The 18,960-nt window shown below is 32.8% G+C and overlaps 1 long non-coding RNA gene across 1 annotated transcript in view; it reads right to left on the bottom strand.

Moving 5' to 3' along the window:
* LOC147815965 (uncharacterized) overlaps nt 1-1,777 on the bottom strand; it is a 168,097-nt gene extending 166,320 nt beyond the window's left edge. Inside the window, exon 1 of the long non-coding RNA XR_015431485.1 lies at nt 1,381-1,777. This is a non-coding gene — a long non-coding RNA (uncharacterized LOC147815965). The remainder of the gene's footprint in view (nt 1-1,380) is intronic.
* Nucleotides 1,778-18,960: the final 17,183 nt, after the last annotated feature.

Raw genomic sequence — 18,960 nt, 5'->3', positions numbered from 1 at the left:
TTGTTTGATTATGCATCCCTGAAATTAGAATCGTACATTTCAAGCAATAAAATAATGAAAAATACTTGAAATCTTATTTGGTGTACGATTAACTATAATTTTTTATTTTATTTTCGAAAAAAAAGAACCTTTTAATGCTTATCCTAAACAACAACAAGTTATGGAAAATAGCCATCAAATTTCAGTAATAGATATTATTAATCATAATCGTAACTATTCTTACGATTCGGTTGATACCTCATATGTTTAAAAATGGACTATTTGTTAAGTACGGTCTCAAAATTTGTTACAATAATGAACATAAATGTCAACGATGTGATAATGTCATTAAGCCCTTATCTTTTACATATGTCATGAACAGATATATGTACAGGATGTACCATAAAAACCACCTTTAATATGCATTTTTTTAGAATTCTTATCAAATATTAAAACAAAAAAAAGCCTGCACATTGTTGGTCACAAATAGATATTACGGCAAGAGTAGAAACACTATCAAAAACCGTGAAACCGTGAATACAGTAGAGGCAAGTGGATTAAATAAACATTAAAACATGTGTAATTGGATGTAAAAAGTTGTTCTCTGTTTCCTCACGTAATTAAATCTGAATTGTTGCTTACAACATTTATCCCCCTATACTGTAATTTGTCAGGTTTCGACAGCGTTTTTTTTCCCGGTGAAAAATTAATTTACGACCCCCAATGCTTGTTGTTACTTTGGGCAAGGATTCTAAAATTTCATATAAATTGCAGTCTTTACAGAACATTTAGCATGATATCTACTATTTGTTATATCTGAAGTATTGTATATGCTACATGCATATACCAATACTTCATGATGTATCATAAAATCCCATAAAATAATGCATAACAAGAATTACTTAATCATCCGCCGTTTTTAAATGCCAAAACTCAAGCTCGTCAGCTGAATTCAGTATCAGCTTTAATAAGGTCTTTGAATATTCACAATAAATTCAGTGGATTGATACAATAGTTGAAATCTTCAATTTTAAATCGAAGAAAAAATAGGAATGACAGCCTTTTATTTAATATCTTTTTTTTTTTTAAAAAAAGTTTGAGACTCAAATATACATGATAATCTAAAAACAGAAATTATTATAAAAGTTATTAAATTCAAGAATTATATTACATGTAAAGCAAATTATACTGCGGGTCTAATAAAGAACATTGGATATTAACTGGATGAATTTCATAACCCATACATAAGCTGAAATCAGGAGTAGTTTTTCGATAATTCTAAAAATTTACTTTCCAGAATTTGAAAATATATTTAGCACAATGCAAATTTGAATAATGTTCAATATGGATTCTAAAAATTCTTAATACAAACTCTATTTAAAATGTTTAATAAATAAATACCTGGAATTGATAGAAGTATCTGATTCTCCATAACCAATAAATTGTAGATTCGATCAAATGCACAAGTCCAGTGTGTATAAATGTTCAGTGTCCATGTAAAATTACACAAGAATGTTTTATTCAAGTTTATATAAAGACTTCATGCAACAGGTATTTGATTTTAGAATTAATCTCATACTCATATGTGTTGGTTATCTTAGCATCAGCCCCGCTAGGGGCTCCAACTAATTCATCTGAGTGGAAATAAATAATAAATCGCCGAAGCGCAACTGAGAGGTGAAAGTTGGGGTTCAGTATCTTTTACTGAGAGAAAATTAAAATGAAGTAGTGAGATTGAACAAACAAGTTTGAGAGAGAGAGAAGAGGTTTTGTGGCAGACTGCCTCGCCTCCCTTCGAGGTATTACCCGAGCTTCACAGGTGCACAGTAGCCACATAGCCCCAGGGAAAAGGGGAAATACATAATAAATGCGCAAAATTATTTACAAGTATTTACAGCTATTTACAAAATTTACGGGACAAAACTCCGTCGGATAGGAAAAAGGCGGTTGCCGGGCTATATTTTATGTTGTCTTTGATGAGCTCAAAATCAAAATTTTTGAAGTAATTGCACGTATGACAAGAGAGTGCATCTCTGAAGAAACTATTTTGTTGATTTTTAACTCTCGTCTTAGATCTTTCATTCTCATGGATCTGGGGGCTCCTGTGATATATCTGAGGAATTTATTTTGAGTGATCTCCAGTTTCTTTTTTTGACTAACAGTGGTTGTGCTCCATGCAGGGGCTGCGTAGCTGATGATCGGTCGAATACATTGGAGGTATAGGGTTCGTTTTGTTTTGAGAGATAGTTTTGAATTATAGTTTAATATTGGTTTCAGAGATCTATAGGCTCCTTGCGCTTTGCTAATAATATTTTCAATATGGGTATTCCAGTTTAAAGAACTAGTAAGAGTGACGCCTAGGTAGGTGGCCTTTCGAACTAGTGGTATTTCATCATTGAAAAGAGTAATATTTGGATAAATGACTTTCTTTTTACTTGATTTCCTAATAATTAGTAGTGAAGATTTAGTGGTGTTGATGACTACCTTCCATTTTGTGCACCAGGCTTCGATATGAGGTATGATATTACTGAGATTAGTAACAGACTTCTTGGGATTTATTGATCTGCTCATAAGTGCTGTATCATCTGCGTAGAAGGCTGAGGTGATGTTTCTCATATTATTAAAATTTGGAAAGTCTGCTGAATAAATTAGGTAGAGCACAGGGCCGAGAATTGAACCTTGCGGAACTCCTGCTTTAATGTTTCTAGCGGAAGAAAATGCTGTATTGATCTTAATATGAAAAGTTCTGTTTGTCAGATAATTATTAATTAGTAGTATTAGATCTTTGGGGATATTGAAATTTATGAGCTTGTATACGAGGCCCTGATGCCAGACTCGGTCAAAAGCTTTGGCCACATCCAACATCAGGAGCGCTGTTGTTTCTTTTTTGAAGAATCCTTGGTTAATATTCTCAATAATTCTCACTAGTTGTTTAGTGGTGGATAAGTGTTCTCGAAAACCGAATTGTTCATCCGGGATAAAACTGAGATGGGGCTTTAGTCTGTTGAGGATTATCTTCTCAAAATTTTTTGAAAATACGGTCAGCAAACTAATAGGTCTGTAGCTTTCAGGATTTAGAAGATTTTTCCCCTGCTTAGGGAAGAGTACAACCTGAGCATGTTTCCATTTTGGTGGGAAATATTTCAGTTTCAGGCAAGCATTGATGATGTTTAGCAGCTGCTCGATGATGTTGGGAGGGAGGTTTTTAATCATGAGGTTATTTATATTATCAGCACCGGGAGCTTTCTTATTCTGAAAATTGGTGATAATACTGGCGATCTCTTCCACAGTGGCTAGATCTGATGTTAAATGATAGTCATTTTTTAAGAAATTTTTGACGGCCTTGCTGATAATGTCATCGGAATTTGCATCAATATGATCATTATTGAGCGAAAATTGTCTTTCCATTGTGTCTGCGAAAATCTCGCATTTATCACTATCGGAATAAGTCTTGCCATTTGGGCCATTTAGTGGCATGTTAGTGGTGTTATTCGCCTTTAGAGATCGTACCATGTTCCAAGCGGTTTTGTCCAGAGTGGTAAGACTCTCGACTTTTTCGTTCCAGGTTTCTTTTTTAAATTCGTCGATTTGTTTCTTTATGCTTTTGCTAAAGTTATTTAGCTGATTTTTAATGTTTGGATCCAGAGTTCTCTGATAAAGTTTCCTTAATTTATTCTTCATTTTAATTTGACATTTAATGTAGAATGGCAATTTATAATAATCGTTCCTGATTTCAGTGCTGTATGAGGCATTTTTGTATGCATCTTGTATGATGTTGATCAGGTTATCAATTTCTTCGTTAATCATTTGTTGTGAGTCAGGATCACTATTGAGGAAGGAGTGATTATGGAGGACGTTGTGGAATGAGAGCCATTCGGTAGTATTTCTGATCCTGTTCTTGTCCTGTTTACTAAACGCAACAGTGGCAACAATAGGTAAGTGATCGCTGTTTAGTTCATGGTAGGTTTCCACAATGATAGGTGTTTTGGTATTAGTTATTAGGAAGTCTAGGATGTCGTGGGCAGCTCGAGGTCCATTCGGTGTATATGTATATTCCGTGGGACCATAAACGGTGAGTCCTTGATTTTTCACTTGTTTAATAAGTCTGAGTCCTGTTCTATTATTTTTCCTACACCCCCATGTGGTGTGTTTAGCGTTGAAGTCACCAATGACTATATTTTCTAGATGCGAAGGGAAGATATCGTTGATGTTTTTGTCGGATAGTGGATGATCGGGAGGGTTATAAATGCTTGTGATTTTAATTTTCCTGTTGTTGTTTAAGGCAATAATAGCTGAGACTTCTTCGTATCCATCATTATTGGTCGAACTGTAGAGAGTGGATGAGTAATTTTTCTTTATGTAAAGTGCAGCTCCTCCGCCTCTGCAGGCGACTCTATCACAACGATAAGTGTTATAATTCGGGAAATTAACCCTGTTACCAGGGTTGAGGTGGGTTTCAGAGATAGCACAGATGTCGATATCATGTGTATCCAAAAAATTTAGTAGTTCGCCTTTTTTGTTATAAATTCCATTGGCATTCCATGCCGCTATGATGATAGGCTTTGACTTATTAGGCGTCCTATCCATTATTATTAGAATTTGTTTCCTGATTTATAGCATTATTAGCTTTCAATGTGGTTAGAAGTTGTACTATTGCAGTATTGTTGCATAGTTTAAAAAGATCAGTTAGATCGTTAACTAGCTTTTCAGCTTCGTCTATTTTGGGGTTTAGGAGATTTATTTCATTTTGTTGGTCTTGCTGCTTTAGAGCGTCAGCATAAGATTTGTTGACATAGGTGTTCTTATGTTGGAATAGGGGATTTCTATATGCTTTGCTATCTTTTTTGTTATTAATTTTATCAATGATAGCAACATAGGCTTTGCATTTCTTATAATTTGCTGGGTGGCTTTCGCCACAATTAGCACATTTAGCGGGCTGTTCTTTAGCTTTTGTGCAACTTTTAGTGTTGTGGTTTTCACCACATTTCACGCAACGATCTGGGTAGTGGCAGCCGGATTGTGAATGTAGAAATCGTTGACATTTGAAACATTGTATAGGGCCTTTGCCCCTTCCTTTATAATTCTCAACCGAAACTCCGGCTATATTTCCTACATGAGTGAGAGAATATATTTCTTTAGCTTTTTCAGTCCTTTCAAGGGTAATCATGAATAGTGGGATAGGTATTTTCTCTCCGTTGACTCGCTTTGTCAGCTGAGTGACGTATTTATGGGGTATATTTAGAGCAATTAGCTCATCAGTGATAGTCTCTGGAGACATATTCTTGGGGAGTCCTCTTAGGACTACTTTAATTAGTTTATCTTCATCGAGTTTGTAGGTATGATACCTAAGTTTTAATTCAGTGGTAAGTCCCGTGATTCTATTATGGATTTCCTGTGACTTTGGTTTTATAATAACTCTGTCACCCGATATTTTCATTTCGTAATCTTTAATATTGCGTTCTTTTAGACTAGTACTAAAAATTTCATAATCAAAGTTAGGATCATCAACTACTATAAGTGGGATTTTAGTTGTTTTCTTTGGTTGACTAAAGTTATCTTGTTTCTTATTCTTATTTTTCTGTGGGTCATTGGTGTTGTCTTCGTCATCACTGCGCTTTTTACGTTTATTGCTACGATTAGCACTTTGCTGCAGAGTTGGGTATTCCTGTACATCATCCATTGGCTCCAGATTTAAGGGAGCGTAATAATTTTCAGTATTGAAAGCGCCGGCCACAACAGGGGGAGCGAGAGGGTTCAATCCTTCAATAGGCGTTTCTCTACTAAAAACGTAGAGGCTATTTTGAAGATTCTCAAAAGTATTATGGGCATTATTGGTAATAGCTTCATTAAGCTTTTCATATTTAAAGTAAGAGGGTTTTTCTTTCTCCCTAATTCTATCAATCTCATTTTTCGTAATTATCAATTTTTTGAAACTTTCGTTGAGAATATTACTTTCACTAAAATTATGATTTAGGATAAATTGTTGTTGTTGTTGTTGTTGTTAATTTACGTCGCACTAGAGCTGCACAATGGGCTATTGGCGGCGGTCTGGGAAACATCCCTGAGGATGATCCGAAGACATGCCATCACAATTTTGATCCTCTGCAGAGGGGATGGCACCCCTGTTTCGGTAGCCCAACGACCTGCACGCGAAGTCGAGCACTTTACGGTAGAACAGTTTAACGAGGACCAATACCGCACACCCTCGGTCCCTACGCAGACTGATCTAAGTGGGCACCCACCCGCACACTGACCGCAGCCAGTGATGCTTGACTTCGGTGATCTGCTGGGAACCGTGTCTTAACGATCAGTCCACTGCGGGACTTAGGATAAATTCCATAGCGCGAAATAATTCGCCAGTTAATTCACTATATTTGTCAAATAATTTGTCCGCATATCTATACTCATCTTGATTATAATTATCTAAGTACTTTAATTTTGCCTAATGAATCATACTCCTCGTCCGCTGTCCTACTTGTACACGGAGCGGGTGTAGTTTCAGTTAAACTAATAGCGAGGGGGGCTGCGATTTCTTCCGTAGACGAAGGAATAATATCCGCGTTTAAAGAAATATCGTTCATGCCGATAAGATTTGAATTAGTGAGGGGAACATTCTCTGAATTGCCGGTATCATCCATGGGGTAGACAAGACTGGTCCCACCCTGAAGAAACAAACACTGACTCGTAGCTTAATCCACTACAAGCCAGTCAATACCTTACCAAAGGTTATCCAAATAATAACAAAAGATGAGGATGAGTCAGCAAACCAATTCGTATCCTTCGACCAACTGTCCTTTAGAATTAATCGTCGCTTTTCATTCATGTGAGTCCCGCAGTGGAGTGATCGTTAAGACGCGGTTCCCAGCAGATCACCGAAGTCAAGCATCACTGGCTGCGGCCAGTGTGCGGTTGTTGTTGTTGTTAATTTACGTCGCACAAGAGCTGCACAATGGGCTATTGGCGACGGTCTGGGAAACATCCCGGAGGATGATCCGAAAACATGCAATCACAATTTTGATCCTCTGCGGAGGGAATGGCACCCCCGCTTCGGTAGGCGTATTGACAAAACATACCGCAGATTGTAAAGGGGTTGGCGAAAATATCTATCGGCGTTGAAGGAGCGTCTCGCAAATCGCCAAACAGCTGTGTGCTTATGTTTTTGTTTAGTTTTCGGTATCACGTATCTATCATTCACCAAGTTATATATGGGTGTCACATTTCAGAGTTTCAAATATGCTGATCTTCATTAGATTCTTCTGCATTAAATGAAATATAAAGCGTATTTTTTTGTTATAGCTCCGACATAATCGTTTGTATTTGTTAAAATAATTGTGTTTATTAGCGTTTTTTAGAAGGTCGTAATAAAACTAAGATTAAAAAAAATTATATATTATTACCTCCATAGCCCCCTTCTGTATTTTCATAACTTTAATTAAATGTATACGCGTATTTCGAGTAGTGAACTTCTTTACCTACTCATCCACTTATTAAAATTAATAATTTCACAATAACCTCTAATCCTTAATAATGAAATGATTATTACAATAAAGTTTGTTTACTTAAAAGATTAAAAAAAAATTTATTATTCAGCATTGACTTTGTTACTAATTCTATATTCATTAATTAAACTTAATGGTTCTGCGCGATAACCATTTACAATTTTTTTTAAGTTTTATTTAATTTTCAGTTATTACGGAATTCCTTAAATATTTTTCGACGTAGAGGTTATTTAGCAATAATGCGAAAAGCTGAAATTTATAAATGTATAATATTTATAAATGTTTAAGAGAATTATTAGCAGCTATTTTGTACTAATTATTTTAGTTGAAATGTTCATTATACACAGTTTTATAAAAATAATCGTGAAATTCATTGAACGATGGAGACATTGACATTTTAAAATGCAAGTAGAATTCAATAATCATTTCATTTTATAACTGTAAAGCAGTAGATAAGTAACTTCGTTATCAAGTTTTACATGATACGAGAATATTATGCTATTGCTTTATAATGAAAGAACAACATTTTAAGTTCTAAACTTTTTGTGGAAAAGAAAAAAAAACGAAATTTTTTTCCTGTCATCGGCGTTAGCGATTAGAGAGTGTTTTATCGTATAAATGTTAAGTCAGTACTGTTCCATTTTAAATAAAAATGCATTTTGCTCCGGAAAAAAAATTACTTGAATTTGTCAATAGAAATTCCCTAATTATTGTAGCAAGAACTTTTAAATTTCTAATCAAACTTTCCTCTATTATAATTTTGTGCAAATAATTATTATTAATAATATAAATGACTATTAAAAGGAATTAATTGAGAATGTTCAATTTTAATAAATTAACTGTTTACGCAATCAGATTAATAACTTTTTTCATAATTTACAAATGGAGAAAAAGTCTTTTACAGTTTAAAAGTGAAAAGAAAAATAAAGTTGAGATTAAATTTATAAAGTAAGCATAACTCGAAGGAGGTTGAAGTAAGGGCATTAAAATCAAAATTTCAAAAGAAAAAAAAATCTCCTTTTAGTGTACAGTGAGCAATAAACGAAAAATCTAAAACTAACTTTTGATCTAATGATCAGATTTTTACGTTCTAGGACTCAAACTTTAGATTTAGAATTTCCTTAATTCCCTACCACTATTGTAGATATTTACTTTTCACCTAACTTGTAAAATTGTAAAGTTTAGAATTTCTTACAGAATCACTCAGACGAAGTGATTGTGTTTTATTTAAATATTATTTAGAAAGAATTTTTCTAAAAGTATTTCTTTTAAAGTTTTTATCAAACTTTTGTTTTTTATTTATCTATAGTTATTGAAAGTTAAGTTGATGGTTTTTAAGTTGAAATGAATGCCGCCCTGCTTTGCATATTTCAAATATTATTTCTAAAGAAATGTATAACTTAACATTAAACACCCAGGACCTTACAATTGTAAATCAAACAATCACTACATTTATTTATTAAAAAACACTCTTATGACCTGATAATAAATTGATCCAAATCTTAAATGTGAGTTTTATAACATATAATTTATTTAAACTCAGCACATACATCTAACCTCTGTGGTCGCCAATGTCTCAATTTTAAAATATAGTTTTTCTTTTATAAATTTTCTGGTATTTTCATATAAAGGACAGTATTAAGTTCGAGAATTAAAAATTTGTGCCCAAAAAAGTTGCTAAAAATTATAATTATTATTAATATATGACAACAGGAAGTTCTTAATTGAAGGTTGAAATTTTTTTTAATTATGTTATTTTTTAATTATATTATTTTTTAATTATATTTTTAATTACCAAACTCATATAACAGTATTTAGGAATCTATAAATTTTTGTTACGTATGATAGTTGCATTATAACCTGTACGCAATGCGTGTAAATAAAATATATTTTTAAAATTGTGAATTTTCTATTAATTGCATTTATTATTTTTATATTGAAAAGGTATCAAGTTATCTATGACCTCCATAATGAATGAAGTATTTACCGACTTTTATATTGAAAAGGTATCAAGTTATCTATGACCTCCATAATGAATGAAGTATTTACCGACTTTTATATATATTAAGGAATTGAATCAATTTTTCACAAAGTTTAAAATCTCATCTCATTCCAAAAAAAAGTTATTTCATAAAATTATGCAAAAAAGTTATTTAATATATATATTTTTTTATACTGAATGCTTCTAGTAATGAAACAAACGCTTTCAAACTTTATTTTAAAAATATTGATTATTTCGTTTACAAGAAACTATTACTTTAAAGCGTGATAACATTTTAGAATACTCTATTTTTTTCTAGTAAATAATATGTCTTTGTTAATTTCTAAAAAAATAATCTTTATAAAAAAGCTTACATTATTCTTTTATAGAGAATATTGATTTCATAGAAAATATCACTAAAATAAAACAGGTTATGTTTTCTTACAATAAAAGTTAAATAGAATTAATTCTTCAAAATAGCGTTTCAATAAAACATAGTATTAAAATGTTACGTTATTTTTTGTGATTGGTTCATTAATAAATTATTTTTATTTCTTCGCAAACACAATTCTTGTAAAAAAAAATTAAAAAATTGAATCTGTTTTATCAAAAAACTAGATCGTTTTATAAAATATAAATTATAGCGCTTAATAAAATATGAATACAGTGTATTTGTAAAGTGATCCTGACAATAAAAAGGTGTTATTTTCTTTTTTATTTTCTCTGCTAAAAGGAATTAATGAGTTATTTTTATTCATAATGGCTAGTCGAGGAGAAGAAGAAAATATCGAATTACACTGCTTAGGTTAATGTAATTTCGTTCTCCCACCACATTTACGCGTAATCCATCGCCAACTGCACCTGCAATCGCCACGTTTACAATCTACGGTATGTTTTGTCAATACGCCTTCGGTAGCCCGACGACCTGCGCGCGAAGTCGAGCACTTTACGGTAGAGCAGTTTAACGAGGACCAATACCGCACACCCTCGGTCCCTACGCAGACTGATCCAAGTGGTCACCCACCCGCACACTGACCGCAACCAGTGATGCTTGACTTCGGTGATCTGCTGGGAACCGTGTCTTAACGATCAGGCCACTGCGGGACTCGTCAGGTTGAAGAATATATAGCACTAGTTATAGAAGAATATCACAAAGATACGCCCAGTTTTATGGTGGGATTTGAACCCGCTACCTCTAAGTTACAAAGTATTCAGCGTATAAGCGAAAGTTGCTCAGCCAGATAGGAACAATAAGTAAATGAGTAAAACTTTGAATAATTAGTTTCAGGTGAGGTACCTTCGTGGCAGTGAGTACACTAAACAAAAAGACGCGTTGTTTCTCACCATTATCCTAAATGCATATTTAGGATGCATGTCTATGATTTATGTCACTTATCTGTAGGTGGCCATACTTTGTAAGTTTTGCAGATGCATGTGTGAAAATAAATTCTTTATTGCTAATACATAGATTTCCAGGCCTGTGTGCTCAATTATAGCTTATAAACCTTTATTTTTTTCAAATGGAAGGACATATAGCAGAATACAGAGGACAGCACGAAGATACATTCAGGGTAACAACCTGGACTCGCTAACTCCACACTTCTCACAGCGTTTGGCGGACGATACAGTTCGGCAAAGGAAGACCAGTAGCAATAAATAAATATACTTAGGTTGGTAGGTACTTTATTTACGTTACACTAGAGCTGCACAATGAGATATTGGCGACGGTCTGGGAAACATCCTTGAGGATGATCCGAAGACATGCCACCGCAATTTTTATCCTCTGCAGAAGAGATGCTCCCCTGCTTTGGTAGCCCGACGACCTGCGCGCGAAGTCGAGCACTTTACGGTAGCACAGTTTAACGAGGACCAATACCGCACCCCCTCGGTCCCTATGTAGGATGATCAAAGTGGTCACCCACCAGCTTCCTGACAGCAATGAGAGATGCTTGACTTCGGTGTTCTACCGGAAGCCGTGTTCTTAAGAAGAGTACACTGCGGGACTAATATATTTAGAGATTAAAAATAAGGTGAAAATGAAAAATTCTAGCTCACTGGGTGTTGACGAATAATTAAGAGGCCAAACTGTAGCAGTAGGATCAAAGGTTCGAGTCCCGAAGACATTGGAGAATTCTTTTATTGCTTTATTGAAATCAGCAGACATTTGCAGACTTGATTGCTCAATTTACACTTATAAATCTTTGTCAAGTAGAAAGACAGATATAACAATTCAGAGAAGTACATCAAGTAGAATAGATCCAGGATTACAGCGGGATTAGAAACCCGGCAACTCCACACCTCATACAATGTTTGGCGGACGATATCGCTCGGCCAGAGAGGCCCTTCATTGGAGAATCTTAGTGCTTTAGAGCACATAAAAATACAATCGCTAATTTGAAATCGAATAAATTTATAGAATAAATTTATTTATTTATTCTTATATGCACATATACAGGCTTAGGCGCCTAGTACTTAGATGGCTTATAAGCCCTTGAGTTGAAAGAACAGATATCCCAACTTAGAGAAAGACATCACAATGATATATAAACAGTTACAACGGGACTCGAGCCCATAATCTCCGCGCTGCAGAGCGTTTTTATGCACAGGTATATAGAGAGACGCAGCAATTTTTAACAAACAAATTTTCACCATTGCTGTCAAATTTAAACTTTTAAGAATTACATGTAGAACCTTTGTACTTTATTGTATAGTTTTTGTCATTAACTATTTGACTCAAAAAAATTTGCATTCCTTATCTTATAAATAATTGCCATTGTCTGACTTTAATGAACTTTAAATATTCAGATGATTTAAATAACTTTTGATTTTGTTATTCATGAGTCTTCAGCCAAAAATTAATGAAACTCCATTCCACTAAAAATTAATGAACAGCAATATAATCTCCTTTACTCATTTCCTCTTCTGAATATTTATGCATAAATAATCATATTCATCGTGTGTACCACTTGTGTGTACGTGTGCAGCATGATACTCAATATATTTATTGAATCAAATATGTTTTTGGCTGAAAAAAAAAAGAAATGGCATATTTCCCCTGTTGTCCGCAGTGCTTTAAGGTATAACTTCATGCGAAGGAACCCGGAACACAGAACTTGGGCCCTAAAAAGAACGGCTGATGCTTTATTCATGAACTTTCCTGATATATCCAGAAAGGACAAGCGCAAGCCTAACTCGGCAAAGAAAAATAAAAATAAATCGATAACAGAGAACTGCGAGCTTTTTGTTCCACATAAAAGACAACGCTTGGACAATTTTTTTTCTTCTTCTGCTCATAGTGCCTAAATGACTGCTTCAGACATTCACAATAGAAATAAGCAAACGATATTTTGTTTCGCTTTTTGTTCTTTTTTCCTACGGGAAAAGAATCCCATACTGCTGTTATCCGATTAAAAGATGATAGTTTCAATAATCCTTTCCTAAGGAAGGTTTCTTTTTTTTTCCCCAAAGAAACTAACAAAGGTAATTTCTTGAGATAGTTGCGAAAATGGTAGGAATTCCGGAAATTAAGGGCTGATTCTGTGGCGACCAGAAATTCTTTCCTTGTTGTTTATTAACTCATGTTGCTATTATATACAAACTTGTATTGATTCATGAGCTCCATTCTACGGAAAATCTGCAATTTGACTTCGTAGATTTTCAGTTAAATAACCATAAAGCAATTCAGATATATTTTTAAAAAAATAAACTAAGTTTAGTTTATGGTGTCGAAGATACTCACGATATGTTTCCTCGCGACCATCTTTATAATTTTTAATTTTACATAGGGTTAATACATACAGTAAAGGTTCTCTGAATTAATGGAAATGAATTCACCCAATCGCAATGAAATTTGGTACATGGATAATTTGATGTGCGCGAAAGGTCACTATCGATATCAGAATATTCTGCTCTAAATTGTTTGAAAAATATGCGTGAAAAGCGACTCTTCCTATAGTTTTAGCATTATACATTGTCGCAAATTACAACTGCATGTGATTCTTTAAAAAAAATATTTAAAAGACAGCTTCCAAGACTTATGCTAACATACAGATCTTTTTTAATAGCAAATGTGTTTCATTATTGGTTTATAAAATGTTTTTTTTTTTATAATCATTTATATTTGGTTCCTTATGTCTTTTGAGCACAAGTTAAATAAACGTGAATATAGTTTTTTTTTATTTGTGGGGTGACGTCAATGAATAATTATTTTAAATGCTGCATTTTAGGAACTGTCCGATTTTTTAAATTTTATTTTCGAAATTTAAGCTTTTGGGACGTGTTTATAGAAGCCTAAATAAAAGCCAATTGGGATTGAAAGAAAGTTAAAATTGAAGTTGCTCACAAAGCCCCAATTCATGAGGAGAATTTAAAAGAATTAGTGAATTCTTGATTATCACGGGTTGATCACGATTAAGAGATCCTCATTTTCGGTGGCAAATAATTCTTTGAATATTTTACCTATCTTCTAATGAACTGAGACTCGGAAACATCCTCTGCTGTTATCATTTTAGATGCAAAATAATTCTTTGTATATTTTCTTTCTTTTTATGAAGTGAATCTCTAAAACGTCTTCTGATGGCATTATTTTTGGTGCAAAAAATTCTTTATATCTTTCATCTTTCCTATGATGAATTCAAACGCTAAAATGTGTTCTGATGGTCTCATTTTTAGTATCAAGTGATTTTTTGTACAGTTAACCTTTCTTCTGATGAATTGAACCTCTAAAACGTTCTCTGATGGCATAATTTCAGATACCAAATAATTCTTTGTATCCTTTATCTGATGAATTTATCGTCTGAAATATCCTCTAACGACATCATTTTAGGTGCCAAGTGATCATTTGCATATTTAACTTTATTCTGGAGAAATAAATCTCTAAAACATCTTCTGATGACATCTTTCAGGTGCCAAATGCTTTTTTGTATCTCGTATCTTTCCTCTAATGAATTTAACTTCTTTAGTGCCTTCTGATTATATCATTTTCGGCGTTAAATATCGTTTTTGTACAGTTAATCTTCTTCTGGTGAATTGAACCACTAAAATGTCTACTAATGGCATCATTTTTAATGCCATATATTTTTTTTGTATAATTACCCATTCTTCTCATAAACTGAATACTTAAAAAGTCTTCTGATGATATTATATCTGATTATAATGATATGATACCTGATGATATTTTTGTATAATTATATTTACTCTCGGAGAATTGGCGCAAGCAATCTTTAAATAGATGAGCAGTCGAAATTACTTAGCAATCATTTTTAAGGTAATTTACGCAGAATTAATATTTCAGTGTTTCCATAAAGCTAAAGTAAAACAACTGATTTCGGGATTAGATGTATCTGGCTGGGAGTTTAAATTATATTTTTAATTATAGAAATCGCATACGAACTTTTCCTCCCTAATTTATCGTTTGCTCAAACAAGAAGTTGATACATATCATCTGAAAATAAATATTATTATGAAATAAACTAAAAGATTGAAGATACGCTTAAGTTTCTGTTTGACTTGAAAGTAAAGTTAAAAATAAAAAATAATAAAAACTATGTGGAGAGCCTCATTCTTACTATTCTGCTATTGTACACTAAATAGAAGTAGAAGTGATTGTTAAACAGAAGGAAACTCAAAATTAATTACCAATCATTGTTAAGATAATATACGAGTAGTTTGTATCTCACTGTTTCCATAAAACTAAAACAAAACAATTGAACCCGTGGATTGGTGAAATTGGCTGAAAGTTTAAATTACATTTATAATTATAGAAGTCGCAAAAGAACTTTTTTCCAACTAATTTATCGTTTGCTCTTACGGAGAACTAAATTGATACATATCGTCTGAAGATAAATTGTTTGGTTGTGATGGCAATACTGTTCTTGGCGTAAGAGTTCGAAAGCAGCCATTTTTTCCCCGGCTGTTTTCCGCGCTCGCTTTGAGAACAAAATATTTGGTCTCGTGGAAAAGACATCATTAATTTCTGAACTGTAAAGAAAACGAGTTCATTTATCATAAATTCAACAGGCTTTATAACAGGACGAGATGAGCAGAGAGAACATTGGTTATTTTTCACGCAACGTAAACCCCATTCAACTTTTTAATTGATTTGATAACAAAAGATACTTTTTTTTTTGGACGTCCACTAATTTCTGGTTCTAATTTTTCCATTCATCGTCTAAGTTTCCAAACAAAGATGAGACTTATAATGAGAGGCTTTTATAGGCTATTACTTTGACATATGATTTTTCTGTCAGGGTTTGTTATCTATGTCGATTGCTATTGCGCTTTTGTTATTTGCTACAAAACTGTAAGTTGGAGTTTTGTTGTAGAATTTCATCAGATTTCTTTTTTCTTTAAATAATTAGAGTGGTTTAAAATTAAACGAGGAAAAATGTTCATTTAATTTTGAGTTCTGAGGTACAAGAAAAAAATTAATTTATTTTAAATATTGTTCTTTAAAGAGTGAAAAACTAATGAGCCCCAATTTTAATTTAAAAAAAATCTTTCTGCCGCAAGATTGCTTAAAGTTGAATTATTCTCGGCTTTACCATGTGAATTTCCAACGAGAATTTCACTTCGAAAATTTTTAGTTAAATTTTAGCTGTAAAAAGTAAATCGTTTTAATAAATTACTTTTTCAGGGAGTGTTAACCTGATTTATCTTTTCTTAACATTTCTTAATTAACTTTTCTTAATTAATGGCAAAAAGTTACCTTCAATTGGGACGTTAAAAATGTTCTAGTTTTAATTTTTCAACTCATCGTTCTAAGGTTCGGAACAAAAATGAGATTTGTAATGAAGCAGTTACATAAAGGACATTCTGATACTTATAATGAAGCAGTTACATAAAGGACATTCTGATACTTATAATGAAGCAGTTACATAAAGGACATTCTGAGACTTATAACGGAGCAGTTACATAAAGGACATTCTGAGACTTATAATGGAGCAGTTACATAAAGGACATTCTGAGACTTATAATGAAGCAGTTACCTAAAGGACATTCTGAGACTTATAATGGAGCAGTTACATAAAGGACATTCTGAGACTTATAATGGTGCAGTTACATAAAGGACATTCTGAGACTTATAATGGAGCAGTTACATAAAAGACATTCTATCTCAGGGTTCCCGGGGTTCAGCTCTACTATTACAGAAAAAATTTCAGTAGAATTTTTTTTTTCTGTGGTCTGTGGAGGTAGCAAATCAAATGCCCTCATAAGAACTAAGGGTTATTTTCTGAATTTTACTTTTTTTTAATGTATTATAAAAAAGATAAAACTCAAAATGTTTCACTGTTTTTAATGTTAAAAGTTATTAATGTTTTACTGTTAATGATGTTTTTTTTAAACCAAGTGAATTTTTTTAATTGCAAATTTAATAACTTTTCAGTCAAAAAAATAATAATCTTTTTTAATAAGAAGCGTAATTTTGTTTTTAAACTCAGATAGTTAACTGTTTTTAAACTCACTGTCGTATAGTATAGTATAAAAGATAAAACAAGAAATTTGCTTGTTGACTCTGTTTATTTTTTTCGTGGTTCATTATGGCTAACAAGAAAAAATCAAATTAAATCCTGTATTGCGATGTACAATATTACTTCCAAGAACAGCTTTATCTTTATAAACAATTTTTCCTTTAGTATTCCAAAGGATAGATTCTTGATCGTTCTAAAATCATACATAGAAGTTTTTCTTCCAAGTCTTCTGTTTCCTTTTTTCTCCTTTGGAAAATTTTCATCCATTGGATCTGTTGAAGAAATAATGAAAATTGACACAATACAAGAAACTAAGGTATTTACATATTATCCCCTCGAGAATTTTCGCCAGATCTGAAAATAAATTTGGAAGTGGTTCAAATTTAAATGCTCATTTTTTTCATGCAATAAGTTATTTATGCATTTTTTCGACTTCTTTATAATCAATTAATATGTAAAATTATATTTGGAAGGTACAAAAGAAATAAGCGCGGAGTTATCGAAAATGGTTAACAGAATAGCACGTAAATGACGAAAATAATAATAAAATATGAGGCCAGAGTTAAACAAAAGGTTTTTATTCAAAGGCAGAATTTTTCAACGAGATTTGGATCATTCTCTGTAATTGTAAATAAAATCTAAAAAAAAAAAAAATAGTCTAAAAGAAGCTGCTTTTTTTAGATAAATTCTGATTGGCAGAGCTGTGGCCGGGAAACTTAATACCTTCAAGAGTCTATGGGTATCTGCAAGGACCGCATCATTTTCCCACTGAGAATGTATGCAAGAACCGCATCATTATCCCATCGAGAATGTATGGGTAATATCAAGAACCACATCATTATCTCATTGAGAATGTATGCAAGAACCGCATCATTATCCCATTGAGAATGTATGGGTATTATCAAGAACCGCATCATTATCCCATTGAGAATAGATAAGTACTAGCAAGAACCGCATCATTATCCCATTGAGAATGCATGGGTATTATTAGCAAGAACCGTATCTTTAAGACAACAAGCATTCAGAAATCTTTTTTAGAGTAAAAAATACAGTTACTAACAGCTACTTTGTCTTAATTGCGATAAAGAGTCTATTTTAACTGCAGTATTTAGGCTTAACTTTAAGCACACGTCCCTTGATATTTGATATGAATTGTTCAATTTCAAGTGACTTCCCTCAATTTATGCATTTAGAATCATTGTCAAAAATTTATTCCAAAAGGTGCACCCATTAGGAGTTCAAAAATAAAGTTCACCGATGAACAAACTAAGAATTAAAACTACACCCATTTCATTTAAAGCCTTTGAATTAGGTACCTTGAAAAAAAATTAACTTTCTAATGAATAAAAATAATAGATTAATACTAGACAACAAAAAGCAATTGCATTTGATAATTAAAAAATGAATAGGAAAAAGAAATAAAACAGGAAGTTTTGAATTTCCATAGTAAACCCAATCTCCTGAACATATATCAGAATCTTTTCTCAATAAAAAACTAGATCATCAAAAGTTGCTTTAATTTCAAATTTTCATAGAAATCCCTCCTCTCTTGTAAACATCATCAGTTCCTCTTCTTTGTGAAACCAAACAAAGATTAGCAAAAGAAAAAGCATCCGAAGTTAAATCTGGGCTATTTCTTTCTTTTTTATTCTTTTTCTCAAGAAAGCACTTTTAAGTCATCTTTTTTCATCCTTTTGCAAGACGCGGCAGAGATCAACACTTCCTCTCGTTTCAGGGGCCTCCATTATTTATCTTAACTTCCTATTTCGTTGATTTTGAATGGAGACCAGCGCCATTAGTACACACTAGAAAGGAAGTAAATGGCTTTAGCAGCTACGCATGTATTACAATGTGTTCTAGTTGTGTACTAGTCTTTGCGCATTAACCTAGATGAGTGTTTTTTTCCCACCCTTAACTCCATTCCTTATTTATTTTTATTAGCTGAAATGTAGTTTTTTCCCGAATGTTTATTCGAAAGCATAAATCTAGATTTAGCAAGCTTAACATTGATTAGGTTGAAGATTTTATATTC

Source organism: Parasteatoda tepidariorum, chromosome 2 (assembly GCF_982258835.1).
Source record: "Parasteatoda tepidariorum strain Cologne lab strain chromosome 2, Ptep-v5.0, whole genome shotgun sequence".
NCBI lineage: Eukaryota > Metazoa > Arthropoda > Arachnida > Araneae > Theridiidae > Parasteatoda > Parasteatoda tepidariorum.
Note: the sequence above shows the minus strand (reverse complement) of the source record. Positions and strands in the feature narration are given on the sequence as shown.